The 16,340-nt window shown below is 32.7% G+C and overlaps 1 protein-coding gene across 8 annotated transcripts in view; it reads left to right on the top strand.

The window, feature by feature from the left end:
* LOC140451024 (mitochondrial uncoupling protein 4-like) overlaps window positions 1-16,340 on the top strand; it is a 360,669-nt gene that overhangs the window by 174,747 nt on the left and 169,582 nt on the right. The gene's annotated exons all lie outside the window — the stretch shown is intronic.

Below are 16,340 nucleotides of genomic sequence, written 5' to 3'. Positions count from 1 at the left end.
ACATATAAACATATAAATAATAAATTTAAATAAAATAAAAAAAACAAAGAAATATTTCTTACTTATATTAACTTAAACTTATGTAACTTTTGACATAGTCACTAGTTGCATATTCACGTATATTTATTAACATATAAAATAATTTTAATATAAAATAGAATACAAGAAATATTTCTTACTTATATTAACTTACACGTATGCAACTTGCATTACTGTTGACCTAGTCTCGTGTTGCATATACACAGATTTGTATTAACTGTTTTTAATCAAATAGTTCAATACAGTTATATAATTGATGTGATTCATAGAATCCTTTTTTTCATTTGCAGCTCCAAGTTATGAACCTTGGACTGATGGAGATTATAATTGATCTTCACCTGTGGCTGATTAACCATCCACAACGTTGACGATACATATATGAGTTTTTGGTTTGACCTCACTTGTTTTGTTTGTTTTTTCTTAGCCGATCAATGGGGGAAATTTGGTGTTATTAACCACCTTTCCTTTCATTTATTGGTTCCTTACAAGCAGGTTCTCACCCAAACTCATCCTATAATTTAAATAAACCGCTCTATCATTAGGGTTGGTATTTCACCTTGCTGTTCTGTCATAATTAATGACCTCAAGGTTTTTACTGTCTTTTACGTTGATGGCGTGATTGTCTTTATTGAACACCATTTTACCGGCAGCATTCAAGAAGCCAGGAGTGGTAATTTCATTATACATTAAATTATTCAATTTCAATATTAATTAATATAATAATGCTACCTAAAGTAAAAATTAAATCATAACTATTGCTATATTGTTGGAAGTGCTTCTTTGATTTTCTTAGTTCTTTATTCTCTTTTTTAATGTTTTTTTTTAACTTATACATTTATATAAAAAAACAAAACCACATGTTCTTTTTGCTGTGTTTAGTTTAAACAAATTGTTAACTTATCTAATTCAATTTATTGTTTATACATCATAATCGTATAATATCCATTTACTTAAGTGTCTTTACAACTTTGTTATCACTGACTGCTACATATCTTTTTAAGGTAACACATGTAACAACTTTTCCATGCTTGTGTGGTTTTTTCATATTGTTCTTTTTAGATGAACTGATGATGCTTTTTGAAGAAAGCGAAACGTCTTCAATAAATAGATGAAGTAGCCATCAACTTTGTCTTTTTTCTCCACCTTTTGACCGAAAAAACCCACCACTCTTCTGAGTGATCCTTAATTTATATTGGATTGACGGTCGTACTCCTTTTCTCGATGCTTTATATATATATATATATATATATATATATATATATATATATATATATATATATATAACTAAGTTTTAATTTATATTTTAACATGCCTAACGAGGCTTGTTACTCCCGTGCAAATTTCCGATTCACTGCCGTGCAAATTTCCAAAGTCGAACGCACGTGTAGAAGTATAACTTCAAAAAGCAACAACTGGGATTATGTTGTAAATTTTCATAAGTGTAATTTAACATTTTGATTTCCACTTCGGAAATTGTTTTATATAAATAAAATTTATTCATGTTTCGTATTTTAAGTACGATTTTCGAATTGGAAATCTAAACATCGAAATAAGCTCATTTTAAAGTCACATTGTGCCTTATTCCCAACAAAAAACTGCATTATGACGCAACAATAAAAAAGATTCATACAAAATTATTTGGTAACCTCGCGATGTCAAAGTAAAGACACTTTGATTTTAATACTGTGGTAACGAGTAGTGGTGGATCGTTGACGTTTTTATCGTTAATGCAACTGAACAGTTTTTCGTAAACAAGTACTTAACGTTAAATTATTCAATAGTTGATTGTTTAACAGTAGTTTCAAGTAAGAGAGTACACAAACAAACGTATTGGCTATTATCGTTTAGGTACGTGTATATGTATTGAAGTGAAAGAAACTAATGAAGGATATATTTATTATAACTTAAAAAATAAATTAAACAATACAAATAGTAAATCGTACTTACATTTACATTACACGTTATTATTAAATCGCGAATCGTCTAAATTGACATAAAAACATAAGTTTTTCCACTTTACTTGTTGTTAACCGCGTTCTTCTTTTATTTAAAATTAAACCAGATTTTGAACCAGAAACCAGAACATGTGTTCACAAGGAACAGATGGCTACAATATTACATTTTATGAATATAGTGGTTAAGTTAGGATACACATGGCTATGATTTTTTCACCACTGTAATGGAGTTCCAATCTCCGTTCGAATTTTTTCTGAGTAATATATCGTCAGACAAATACATGTCGACTTCTTATATAGCTCTCGATACAGGTGTACGTTTAGATGAGTCATGTTCAATTAATTTATTAAAAATACACCACTTAAGCCATCTTTCTCGGTTTCTTTTTCTTGTACTACTTGATTTTTAATAGTACAATCTTTTATTTCTTTAATTATAGAAGTAGCCAGCATCTTAACTCTTTTTTTTTTGTTTTTTAGCTTCATTTTTGTCAGAAAATCCCTGCATTTTAAAATCGTAAATCCATAAATGTACATAATGACAATGTGCCACTCTATTCTATCCCTCTAAATCTTTCTGTTAAGAACGATTTTAGTAATTGTACTAGGCCGAAATTGGCCCCGATGGTAGACGAATAATGGTCAACGGCATAAGAATGAAGAAGGCAAATTGGAACCACTGCATTAACGGCTTATAGAGCACTCCCAGGAAAATCACCATAGAATTGACACTGCAATTGCAAACCGTTACTAATCATGGAAAGCGGAGGCCAAGATTCGACAGGATTGGCCGTTTGGGAACTTTGTTATGTTGTAATTGATACTTTAAAAGCCTTTCTGAAGATAAGGTACTTTTTTTGTAATGTGTTTTTTGTCGAAATGTCGAAGACTTTTTTTATTTTATCTATTTGTACACGATAGAATTTAAGTGCGTCCTTCACCAATAAATTTAACGTATGAGCAAAACAATTTAAATGTTTCCATCCCAAAACATCTTTAATAGCTTTGACCATATTTGAGGCATTATCAGTTACTGCAAAATTTACCTTTCCTTTTCGACTCCACTGATTAATAATTTCACTAATTTCAAAACCGATGTTTTCTGAATTATGGTTTCCAGAAAAATGGCAGCAGCCTAATAAAACCGTTTTAAATTTTCGGTTAAATAATGTCCTGTTAATACGATGTATCTCTCAGATGTCCAGAGGTCAGTAGTAATGCAGATATTTTCTAGTTCTTTAACATCTTGTGCTCTAATAATTTGCTCAGTTTCGATATAACATTCCTGAAGTAATGAACCTGACAAAGTTTTTCTTGTTTTCAGTTTATATCCAGGAATCCACCTTGCAAACTTTTTAAAAGCTCTTCAACTATGGAAAACGGATGAAACGAGTTTTTGCACAGGTTTAGTAAATCCATATCTATTTGTATCTTTTGTTCTAAACTAATTTTTGTATTAATGGAAGTATCCATCACCTTTTGACACTTAGTTGGCGGTGGCAGTATGTCAGTACTTGTAGTAGAAGTAGTCGGAACGGACAGAAATGCATCACAAGTTTTAATCATTGCAATACTCAGAAAGTGGAGCATAAAAGCTGCATCTTCTACAAATGTGCATTTTTTGAAAATAAAATTATTATTCTTGTACTAGGTAAATAATTTTGACGAAGAAAAAGACTTCCTTATTGAATGTTTACAATAAATAAATCCTTTAACGAACTATCAATAAAGATTTGAAATCGAAAATGCAGATTAATCGAAAATCGAAATTCATTCAATAATCAGAATAAATAGTTATTTTATTTTCAACGTCAACCGATCGCCTGACTGTCCACCGTCCCGGAAGAGTTGCATGTTATTTTTAGTTTTCTACTAGTCTCTTAGATCATCTAATCGTCCTCGTCGACGTAAAGTGTTTGTTTCTCCTAAGTTTACGTCCACACAAAACGTAGTTTTTTTGAATCAACCATTAACTAGTTGGCTTACCAGTGAGAAACCGTAGATTCGTTAACGGCAAATAATGATTTAAAATGCAGGGATTTTCTGATAAAAATGAAGCAAAAAAACAAAAGAAAGAGTTAAGAAGTTGGTTACTCCTATAATTAAAGAAAAAGAAGATTGTACTATTGAAAATCAACCAGTACAAGAAAAAGAAACTGATAAAGATGACTTAAATCCATGGTGTATTTTTGATGAATTAATTGGACATGACTCATCTAAACATACACCTGTATCGAGAGTTATAAAAGAAGTCAACATGTATTTGTCTGATGATATATTACCCAGAAAAAATTCGAACGGAGATTGGAACTGTCCATTACAGTGGTGGAAAAACCATCGCCATGTATATCCTAACTTAACCACTGGGAAAATGTGTACTGTAGTAGCAGTATTATTAAGTTTTATGTGAAGTTAAAATAAGGTTGGGAAGAATATATATATATATATATATATATATATATATATATATATATATATATATATATATATATATATATATATATATATAAACTAAGGTACACTCGAAGAGTGGTGGGTTTATCGGTCAAAGTGGAGAAATAAAAGACAAAGACGATGGCTACTTCATCTATTTATTGAAGACGTTTCGCTTTCTGCTCAGAAAGCATCATCAGTTCATCTAAAAAGAACAATATGAAACCAAACATCCATAGAGAAGTTATAACCAAAGTGTGTTACCTTACAAAGACATGTAGCAGTCAGTGATGTAAAAAATATGAAAAAGCTTACAAAGCTGGACATTCAGAGTTAACGTTGTATATAACAATTAATTGAAACTAGGTAAAGTTTGCAATTTGACAAAATTAGCACAGCAAAAGAACATGTGATAAAAATACATGTATATATAAAAAAATTTTATAAAAACTTAGTAAAAAACATTAAGGTTTATTTTAAAGTGTAAAGAACTAGAAAGATCATTAGATTGCACTTCCAACAAATTTATTTAAAAATTATATTTTAATTTTAACTTTAGGTAACATTATAAGTTATTAAAGATTAATAGTAATAAAGAAAAAAATGAAGTTACCAGTCTTTAGCTTACTGAGGCTCGTTGGTAAATGAATTTAAAGGTTTGACACCCACGCACAACAACGTGAGTAGAAGTGGCCTTGAAGTCACAATGACATAAACAGCAAGGCAAGCTACCAACCTCTATGTATTAAGGCGGTATATTCAAAGAATGTGATAAATTTGGTTGACAACTTGTCGTTAAAAAACCAAGCAGTGAAAGGAAAAGGTGGTTAAGATCACCATTTAACCCTACAGTGATTGATCTGTCAACAAAGAACAAAGCAAGAGATGTCAATCCAATATATCATATATTGTAATATTATGACGTCACTAGTTAGCCAGCTAACAGGTGAAGATTAATAAAAATTTCCACAGTCCAAAGGTTCAAACATTAAGGACCATAATGAAAAGGATTCTATGAATCAGATTCAATTTAAAGTTTTATCAAACAAGTTCATCAAAAAGAACAATTACTTAATTATGTAAAAGTGTTATTGACAAATATTAATAAAAAGTAAGTTGATAAATCTTAATTAAAGAAGGAATAATTTATTTATATTTTATTTTTATTTTTATTTAAATTTATTATAAGAAAATGTGATAAAGAAAACCCCAAAATGGGACAAAATTTAAGTAAACAACATATCAAGCCTAATTCTGTAAAATTAATGCATGATAAATTTGGCTCAAATTACTAATGTCCGTTCTCTTATTAAGAGTATTAGGATGTTTTAATATTGCACACATTTCTAAAAACTGTCTTTTAACGAGATTGCGTTCAGTGCCAAGAATTTTAACTTCATTAAAGTTTACTTCATGCTTAGTGTTAATGGCATGTTGGGCAAGAGCACAAGTATGCTTAGATAAATTGATATCACTGCGGTGTGTCGTCAGACGCCCTCTCAGTGATCTCCCAGTCTGACCGATGTAACATGAGTCACACTCAGCACAAGGTATATGATATATTACATTCACTTGTTCCAGAAGGGACAGAGGTGTTTTAGTTTTAGAGAACAAATTCCTGACAGTCTTAGCATTCTTAATAGCAATTTTAACAGGTACGTTATTATGTTTGTACAGTTTAACGAGTTTCTCAGTAACTTGAGGAAAATAAGGTAAAGAGGAGTAATGGGTAGTTGGATTCCCAAGTACAGTATTAGGCAGAACAGTGTTATTAATTGAATTATTTGATATCATTCTAAGTTGGTCACCATTGGGTATATCATTTAAAGAAGAACCATAGCTTTGAGCGAAAAGGTATTTATTAATAAGGGAGGATGGATAGGAATTCTCAATCAGAATATTTTTAAGTAATTGAAAGGATTCCCTTCGATTAATCGGATGTATCAGTCTATTTAGCCTGCAGCTTAAAGCTTTAATAAGGTTTAATTTGTATTTAAAGGGATGACAAGAATGGTAGTTGAGAAACCTATTAGAGGCCATTGGTTTCCTGTACCAACTTGTAGTAAGGGTGTTATCTCCCATTCTAATGACACGCATGTCTAAGAAGGGAATACTATTTGTGTTGGAGTCCTCAAGTTCAACAGTGAACTGTAAATGAGGATCAAACTCATTGAATAAAGACAAGGTGGCCTGAATCTTGTCTGGAGGTAAGGCTAGTAATAAGTCATCAACATACCGTTTAATAAAAGGGATTTGGAAATCTAAAAGACCCAGACGGTCAGATACTAAATCATCCAGTACATAATTAACTAGGATGGGAGAGATTGAGGAACCCATAGGTGTCCCAAAAATTTGAAGGTAATATTTGTCGTTGAAGACCAAAAAATTAGTGTCAAATGTTAATTGTAAAAGTTCTGCAAAAACATCCCAGGATACAGGACAGTTTGGTTGGATGGAGTTCCAGTGATTTCTTAGGGAGGTAATAACGCTCGAAAGAGGTAAATTAGTGAAAAGAGATACCACATCAAAACTCACTAAAATGTAGCCTTGTGGAAGTTCAAAATTATTAATAAATTCACTAAAGTGAAAAGAATCAACAATATTAAAGTTGTTATTATAATTATAAGATTTAGATAAGATGTCAGTTAAAAATTTTGCAATATTAGTATTTGGTGAATTAATGGAGGAAACAATTGGCCTCATGCTCAATGTGGGCTTATGTATTTTAGGTAGACAATAAAATCTGGGAGCATATCCATCATAATTATGTAAAAATTTTGCAAGTGGTTGATCTATGATCTTAATATTTTTTAAGTGTGTAATGAATTTATTTATTTTATTTGTAAATTTAGAGCAAGGGTTGGTAGAGAGAGGTTGATAGTATCTATCATCATCTAACAACGATTGGCTGAGATTAAGATATTGATCTCTATCCATGAGGACAGTAGCATTCCCTTTATCACTAGTAAGGACGAGAAGATTAGGGTGAGTTTTTAAAAACGATACCGTCTCCCTGTAAATCTTATCTAACTCCGATATGGGTTGTCTAGGGCGATTAGAAAAGTTCAACAGAATATTATTGGAAGAAGACCTAAGAGATAAAAGGTCAGAATTGTCAGCATGTGACAAAATATTTTCCACATCTGCTAAAATTCTACTAACAGAATAATCTCTGAAAGTTGGCTGTAAGCCAAATTTGGGGCCCAAGGATAACAATTTAAGAATGTCCTGAGGAACCTCAGTACTAGATAGATTTTTAATCCACTTAGGATTAAATGGAATTTTTTTAAACTGAGGAGTGTCTAAGTTATTAAGCTTCTTACGAAGGTGTGCCATGGATTTATGATATACAAAATTAAATTTCTTATGTAAAGATGACTCAAAAGTGTCCAACAAATTGTCAGGAAGGTGATTATCCAAAAAAGAAGTGACATTATTGATTTGAGAAATAATAAATTTAATATCGGTGTGAACCTTAGAAATATGGAAATTAAGTAATCGTGTCCTCACCTGTCTGTTTAACGCTTGGCTTCTGCGGTAAAGGGTGTCATTGGTGGAGCCTGATGTTGAAGTGAGTATGTTGGAAGTGGTGTCTATGATAAATCTTGGGATCTTCTTAGTTCTCCTACACTCCAAAAGGAAAGTTCTTCTAGCTTCTGCTGTGGCTAGTTTCTCTGTTAGGTTCGTCCATCTCTTCAGCTTCTTCACTACTGGTTCTCCATGGATGCGCCTGGTGGTGGCATAAAACCCCTCTGTAATAGAAAACATCGAGAAAAGGAGTACGACCGTCAATCCAATATAAACTAAGGTACACTCGAAGAGTGGTGGGTTTATCGGTCAAAGTGGAGAAATAAAAGACAAAGACGATGGCTACTTCATCTATTTATTGAAGACGTTTCGCTTTCTGCTCAGAAAGCATCATCAGTTCATCTAAAAAGAACAATATGAAACCAAACATCCATAGAGAAGTTATAACCAAAGTGTGTTACCTTACAAAGACATGTAGCAGTCAGTGATGTAAAAAAATATGAAAAAGCTTACAAAGCTGGACATTCAGAGTTAACGTTGTATATAACAATTAATTGAAACTAGGTAAAGTTTGCAATTTGACAAAATTAGCACAGCAAAAGAACATGTGATAAAAATACATGTATATATAAAAAATTTTTATAAAAACTTAGTAAAAAACATTAAGGTTTATTTTAAAGTGTAAAGAACTAGAAAGATCATTAGATTGCACTTCCAACAAATTTATTTAAAAATTATATTTTAATTTTAACTTTAGGTAACATTATAAGTTATTAAAGATTAATAGTAATAAAGAAAAAAATGAAGTTACCAGTCTTTAGCTTACTGAGGCTCGTTGGTAAATGAATTTAAAGGTTTGACACCCACGCACAACAACGTGAGTAGAAGTGGCCTTGAAGTCACAATGACATAAACAGCAAGGCAAGCTACCAACCTCTATGTATTAAGGCGAGAGACTGGGAGATCACTGAGAGGGCGTCTGACGACACACCGCAGTGATATCAATTTATCTAAGCATACTTGTGCTCTTGCCCAACATGCCATTAACACTAAGCATGAAGTAAACTTTAATGAAGTTAAAATTCTTGGCACTGAACGCAATCTCGTTAAAAGACAGTTTTTAGAAATGTGTGCAATATTAAAACATCCTAATACTCTTAATAAGAGAACGGACATTAGTAATTTGAGCCAAATTTATCATGCATTAATTTTACAGAATTAGGCTTGATATGTTGTTTACTTAAATTTTGTCCCATTTTGGGGTTTTCTTTATCACATTTTCTTATAATAAATTTAAATAAAAATAAAAATAAAATATAAATAAATTATTCCTTCTTTAATTAAGATTTATCAACTTACTTTTTATTAATATTTGTCAATAACACTTTTACATAATTAAGTAATTGTTCTTTTTGATGAACTTGTTTGATAAAACTTTAAATTGAATCTGATTCATAGAATCCTTTTCATTATGGTCCTTAATGTTTGAACCTTTGGACTGTGGAAATTTTTATTAATCTTCACCTGTTAGCTGGCTAACTAGTGACGTCATAATATTACAATATATGATATATTGGATTGACATCTCTTGCTTTGTTCTTTGTTGACAGATCAATCACTGTAGGGTTAAATGGTGATCTTAACCACCTTTTCCTTTCACTGCTTGGTTTTTTAACGACAAGTTGTCAACCAAATTTATCACATTCTTTGAATATACCGCCTTAATACATAGAGGTTGGTAGCTTGCCTTGCTGTTTATGTCATTGTGACTTCAAGGCCACTTCTACTCACGTTGTTGTGCGTGGGTGTCAAACCTTTAAATTCATTTACCAACGAGCCTCAGTAAGCTAAAGACTGGTAACTTCATTTTTTTCTTTATTACTATTAATCTTTAATAACTTATAATGTTACCTAAAGTTAAAATTAAAATATAATTTTTAAATAAATTTGTTGGAAGTGCAATCTAATGATCTTTCTAGTTCTTTACACTTTAAAATAAACCTTAATGTTTTTTACTAAGTTTTTATAAAATTTTTTTATATATACATGTATTTTTATCACATGTTCTTTTGCTGTGCTAATTTTGTCAAATTGCAAACTTTACCTAGTTTCAATTAATTGTTATATACAACGTTAACTCTGAATGTCCAGCTTTGTAAGCTTTTTCATATTTTTTACATCACTGACTGCTACATGTCTTTGTAAGGTAACACACTTTGGTTATAACTTCTCTATGGATGTTTGGTTTCATATTGTTCTTTTTAGATGAACTGATGATGCTTTCTGAGCAGAAAGCGAAACGTTTTCAATAAATAGATGAAGTAGCCATCGTCTTTGTCTTTTATTTCTCCACTTTGACCGATAAACCCACCACTCTTCGAGTGTACCTTAGTTTATATTGGATTGACGGTCGTACTCCTTTTCTCGATATATATATATATATATATATATATATATATATATATATATATATATATATATATATATATATATATATATATTAAATTAAATGGCCAAATATATGGCCTAGGAGGACAAATTCGTTAAACTTGCCGTGCTCGAATCGGTATCAATAAAGTGTTATGATCATTTCGGCCTATCCTAGCCTCATCAGACACTTGGGCTGATACAAATTCAAACTCGGAAAGTCCAACAAATGTCTCCCAAAACTTCACTACAACAGTAGTTAGCTTACAAAGGCTCCACCTGCTTTGGCGGCCGTGAACGGAAACGATATAATAATATCGTTTTCTGTATCCTTTGCGCTATGCGAAATGTGTAAAAGATTACATTTAGCGAAATTACGGGGCTTGAGATAGGGTAAGCAAAATAAACCGAAACCGTCGCGGCGAACGGCCACTCAGGGTTTATTTGGAGAACTGGGTCTTGGATAAGTGAATGACAACGGGACTGAAATGGGTTAACCACAAAAAGTAAAGCAAAAGGGTTCGTAAAACAGAACAAAAGGGTTAGAGAGTTGGTTAAGAGAAATAAACAAAATGGTTTAAGGAAACAATTAAATATTTATTGTTTTTTCACCAGAAACAGTTACAAATATAGATAATAACAATAAAATACAAAAGATCAAAAACAAACTTACCATGTCCTATCCGCTTACAAACTCTAGAAGTTGGAGATGCTACAAGAACTTAGAATTGTTACTGGGCGATAATTTGTAGCAGAAATTATTACAAATGAAAAATATCTTTTTAAATGGGACTATACATAATGGTTAACCTTTAAAAAAGCAAAACAAAAACAAGATCTGTTATGATTAGGTATGTGTCAAAAAAATAAAGCTACCTGTCAGATATCAATATTAAATTTTAAAATTGAGATCAATTAATATGACAGCTAAGGCACACCCTAAGATCTAGAATTTTAATTCTTACAATATGTTAAAACTGTTTATTTTCCCTTTAAAAATCAACACAAAAGAGTTACCTGGATTTCACTAAAATTTATGGGGTTAGGAACTGGACTTACACTCTCTGCCACACGAACAAATTCATCTCCAAACTGCGGAAATATTCTGAAACCGCTTCTTAGTACAAACAAATTGAGGTTGGAAGTTTTGAGGCTTCTTAAAAACTGGAACACATGTGGGTACCTTTCAAATCTGTTGGAAACGCCGCAAATCTCTTAGATACAAATCTCTTAGGTGAGAGACGACATAAAACAAAAACAGTGATTACTCTTATTAGAGTAATTGTAACTTTACACACTACATTGAGTATAAATCACCTTTTTTCAACAAATTTGCTGGTTCTTGACACTGACACTCACAGCACCTTGCTTGTTCAAAGATTCTTCCCAACCTTATTTTAACTTCACATAAAACTTAATACTGCTACTACAGTACACATTTTCCCATGATAGAAGACAAACACAAACATTACAAATTTGAAGAAAAATTTGGACTAACACTGAAATCAATTGCAAACTGAAACCCCTGACAGCGGCCTCAGCGAGAGTGATGTAATTCTCTTCCCCGCAAAACCTTCTCAGCGATCTAAGTGGATGTTTATTCAGGTGCAATATTAAGCTGAAAACGATCAAAGAATACCGAGGAAATACCCATCTGTGATATATAAACAAACTTTAAAAATGTGTTTATTATCAACTCGTCGACTCAAAAAGGATTGAAAGAATATTTCGGTGTTTTAATACGTACGATAGGAAACAGAAATACATTGAAAATATTCTTCGGTATTTTAATACATACCAAAGAATTAAAAATGCTACAAGATTGATGTCTGTAGATGCTCTTATATATGTAATTTTTGCGGTAACCGTTTTGGATGAGAGCTTGCTTTAACTAGAGAGCTCAGTTGGTCTACTTGCATCATCGCAAAGGCGTATTAATCTGGAGACAAGGGTAATAATGACTGAATTAATTTGTGAAGGTGGATTATGAGAGTTGGCATGCAAGTAACGATTGGTATGGATGAGTTTTCGATAAAAAAAGTGATGAAAACCTTGGGAATTAATTTTCTTTATAATAACGTCGAGAAACAGTAGGGATGAATCAGTTTCTACCTCCATCGTGAACTGGATACTATGCTGTATACCATTCAGATGGGTTTGAAAAGACACCAAACATCCCTGCCATGGGGCCAAATGACGAATGTATCGTCAACATATCGTAGCCAACATGTTGGTTTGAGCACTGATGTGGATAGTAGGGATTGCAATCCAGCAGCATTTTCAGTCCAGCTGGATTTTTGCAAGATTTACCTGAATCCAGCTGGATCCAGCGCGGATCCAGCAAAATGTGGAATCAAATAAAAACACGATTTTAATGTTTTTTTTTTGTTCATTTAGTACTGAAGCTTTTTAATAATAACTAATAAAATAAAAACTCAAAATAAAAATTATCTTAGGTGTATATAATCAAATAAGGAAGTATAATCAGTCGCAATTCGCAATCAATCTTACCTCTCTTTAACTTAAAATGGCTAGAGCAAATGCCACAATTATCATGAGATTAAAAAAAAACTCGTACTCAGTAAGCCGTGGCAGTGAAACATAGTACTTTGCTTGTGTCGACTGAGAATTGTCACGAATGAAATTTTATCCAAATGAACTTATCTGTTGTAAGAGTAGTTCATTTGAAGTAAATTTCATTGATGGCAATTTTGATCTGACACAAGATAAGTAATATGTTTTTCTTTCATGGCTTACTGAGGACGAGTTTTTTTTTGGATATCATGATAAAAATCAGTCTGTATTCTAAATTTCTAAACAACAGAAACATGAATTATTTAGTTTTTTGGAAGTGAGATCTTAAAAAACATATTTTATGCATCGTCTTATCGCCTAACCTACTTCGCACAGATCTGCACATATATCCGTTTGCAAAGAAAGCCCTTTCGGCCTTTACGCTGATCGGTTTTAAGGTCATCAAATAGTCATAAACCATGGACAAATAATCGCCTTTCACTCCTTCGGTCTCATTAACGGTCATTTCCTTTTTTAAAATCTTTTCGTAATCTTTTTGAGAACCAGAACTTTTTGGTTCTCACGGGCTCCGGATTAGCTGTAATATCTTCTACTTCCATTATGTCCTCTTGCACTATGTCCACAATCACTTGTTTATTTATACGACTTAACAAATGTTTTATCTCTTGTCGCATTGCATTCTTTTCGACATGGGAAAATAACCAAGATTGTTTAGTCCTTCGTCATACTTTTTTGGATTTTGTAAGTACACTAATGTACCTATAATTTCAGAGAGGCGCCGTTCCGCGATTCTGTTGCGTAGTGCTTTTGATAGCTCGGCACTAAGGCTAGAGTCCTGGCTATTTAGTTTGTCTAAGACAAATTTCAATGTTGTGTCGGCCGTTATCAAAGTGGACTCTCTTCTGCAAAGAGCTTCTCCAGCCAGTTTCACCGGTTGAAGAGTGGCGATCAACTCATTGATTTTTATTTATTGCATGAATTGGATTTATCGCAGAATCAATGTCTATCAGCGCTTTACCGATGCAAACTTTTAGGCTGTAGAAACGTTTCAGCATACTGAGCAAAATGTTCCACCCGGTGCGGCAGTCAAGAATCAAACTTAATTCCTTGCCTTTTTCTTTCTTGGCATATTTTTGCAAGAACATGTCATGTTTGGTAGGTGATTTTTTTAACGTTTTAACAACTTTCGTATTTTCATGAGTAGATCGCTGTAACGGGGAATCAATTCAAAAAGACTCGCCGATGTTGGTTCGATTGTTACTGCCAATCCTTCATTCATCTCTGTCTCCATATCTTCATTTTCATCTTCACATTCATCAGTGTCGTCTATTGCTGCTTGTTCAATTTTTTTTGAGATTTCTTTTATACAGCACGTCTACTACAGCCAAATGAATTCCATGTGCATAGCACAGTTGTTGATAGCAAGGCATGAGCTTTCCAACTTTCACCATAACGGATGCGCCGTCGGTTGTGATACCAATGGTGTCGGATTCAATCATTAAACCAAAAATTTTCAACCTTTCTGTCACCAATTCAATGCAGTGTTCGGCAGTGCACGAGCCGTGAATTCTGATCAAACCTAGATTAAAATGTTCTGCATTGTGCAAATTGAGACTTATGTATCTGTGATTTTTTTGGGAGGTCCACTCGTCGAAGCTCAACAAAAATCTTTGACCTTTTTGTTTTAAATTAGTAAATTCTTTTATAAGATTTGAGATAAGATGCTTGGACTTTCTCCGCATACCTGTAAATTATCGCTCTTATAGTGTTCGGAGAAGTTGGTAATTGGAATCCACTTTTTGCGAATAACCGTCTCAAGTCGGGTGAGGTACAAAATGAACTCAAGCTAAAACCATCTTTGCAAAACATCCTAGTAACCATATCTTCCATAGAATTTTCTCTTTTAATGTAGGAATCAATAGTCTTTTTCGACTTTTTGCTCGGAACTACTTCCTGATTATCTTCATTTTTTGACGAGGTTGCTTTGGGGCATTGGGAGCTGGTATAATGGTGCTGGTGCTGGAACTTGAAGAAGAGACGTTGTGTATCTTTTTCAGATGTCTTTAGACTGTTTCTTTATCTCGACGAGTTATATTTGTTGAATGTTTTGATTGAAAAAAAACTAAAAATTAAGGGGTTACATAGATCGTGAGGGTATAAAAAACGACTTTTTAAAAAAATTATATCTCAAAAAACTAAAAATTATTTTTATTTGTAATTAAGACATATAAAAATATAGTACTTGAAGTACTCTGAAAAAAAAATTCAGGCAAAAATATTCATTTTTGTTAATTTCAAAGTAATTTTTCGCCAACAGCTTTTTTCTTGCGATGAACATGATATCTAGGTCTAGCTACATCTGAAATCAAAAAATTAAAAATTTTCTTGTAGTTTGTACCTCTGGCTAGGGAATAAACGAAGGAATTTTCATTAGGTCAAGTTTTGTTTTATACAAAAAAAAATAATTTGAAAATGGTCAAATTTGAAAAAAATAGTAAAAATAGGGGTCGAAAATGTGTTTAAACTTATGTATAACCTTCAAATTTCGTGTTTTCTTTAATTGCTTGATGTATTCACTAGCCAGAGCTATAAACTATAAGAAACTTTTTGATTTCAGATGAAGCTAGACCTAGATATCATGTCCACCTCAAGAAAAAAGGCTGTAGGCGAAAAATTGCTGTGTAATGGGTAAAAAATAAATATTTCTGTAAAAGATCGCACTCGCACTGTGATAAGATCGGTGTTGATAGTTACGAAGGAAGTGTTTACTATTGACTAGCGGTCCTTATTCAATTAACTTACATAAATCATCAAGTGATGTTGAGAGAGGCACTTATTATGCGTGAAAACACTTAGTCAACTAAAAATTAGACAAATAGAGGAGGTCTAGAGTCAATGGGTAGGCGTAGGCGGTGCAGTCGAAAGAGAGGGCGGCGCGAGACGCGATGTTGCCGTTCAATCGCACTTGTGGCACGTCCTACCTGCTAGCGCGATAGAATGACTAGTTGCCGACTCACGGCTTTGAATAAAGAGGCTATTAAAGACATGAAGTAACTTATTTCGAATTTGACACCTTTGCGGATCCGCGCTGCTGGATCCAGCATATAAAAAACACGCTGGATCCAGCTGGATTGCTGGATGCTGGATCCAGCAATTGCAATTTCTAGTGGATAGTGCTCGAGTCTAGAAGTCTTCCATAAAGATATTGGCAATAACTGGAAATAGTGGGAAGCCCATTGGGTCACCATTTATTTGTCTGTAGAATTGATTTTGGAAGGTGAAATAAGTGTTGGACATACAATCTTTAATGAGAGATAAGTAGTCTTGCGAGATACTGTAATTAGTTTTTAGAATGTTTAGAGTTTCGTCTATAGGAATGTTTGTAAATAGTGAAACGATATCAGAAACTTACTAGAATGTCTG

Source organism: Diabrotica undecimpunctata, chromosome 1 (assembly GCF_040954645.1).
Source record: "Diabrotica undecimpunctata isolate CICGRU chromosome 1, icDiaUnde3, whole genome shotgun sequence".
NCBI classification, from domain to species: Eukaryota; Metazoa; Arthropoda; class Insecta; order Coleoptera; family Chrysomelidae; genus Diabrotica; species Diabrotica undecimpunctata.
This window is presented reverse-complemented; position numbering and strand designations above follow the sequence as displayed.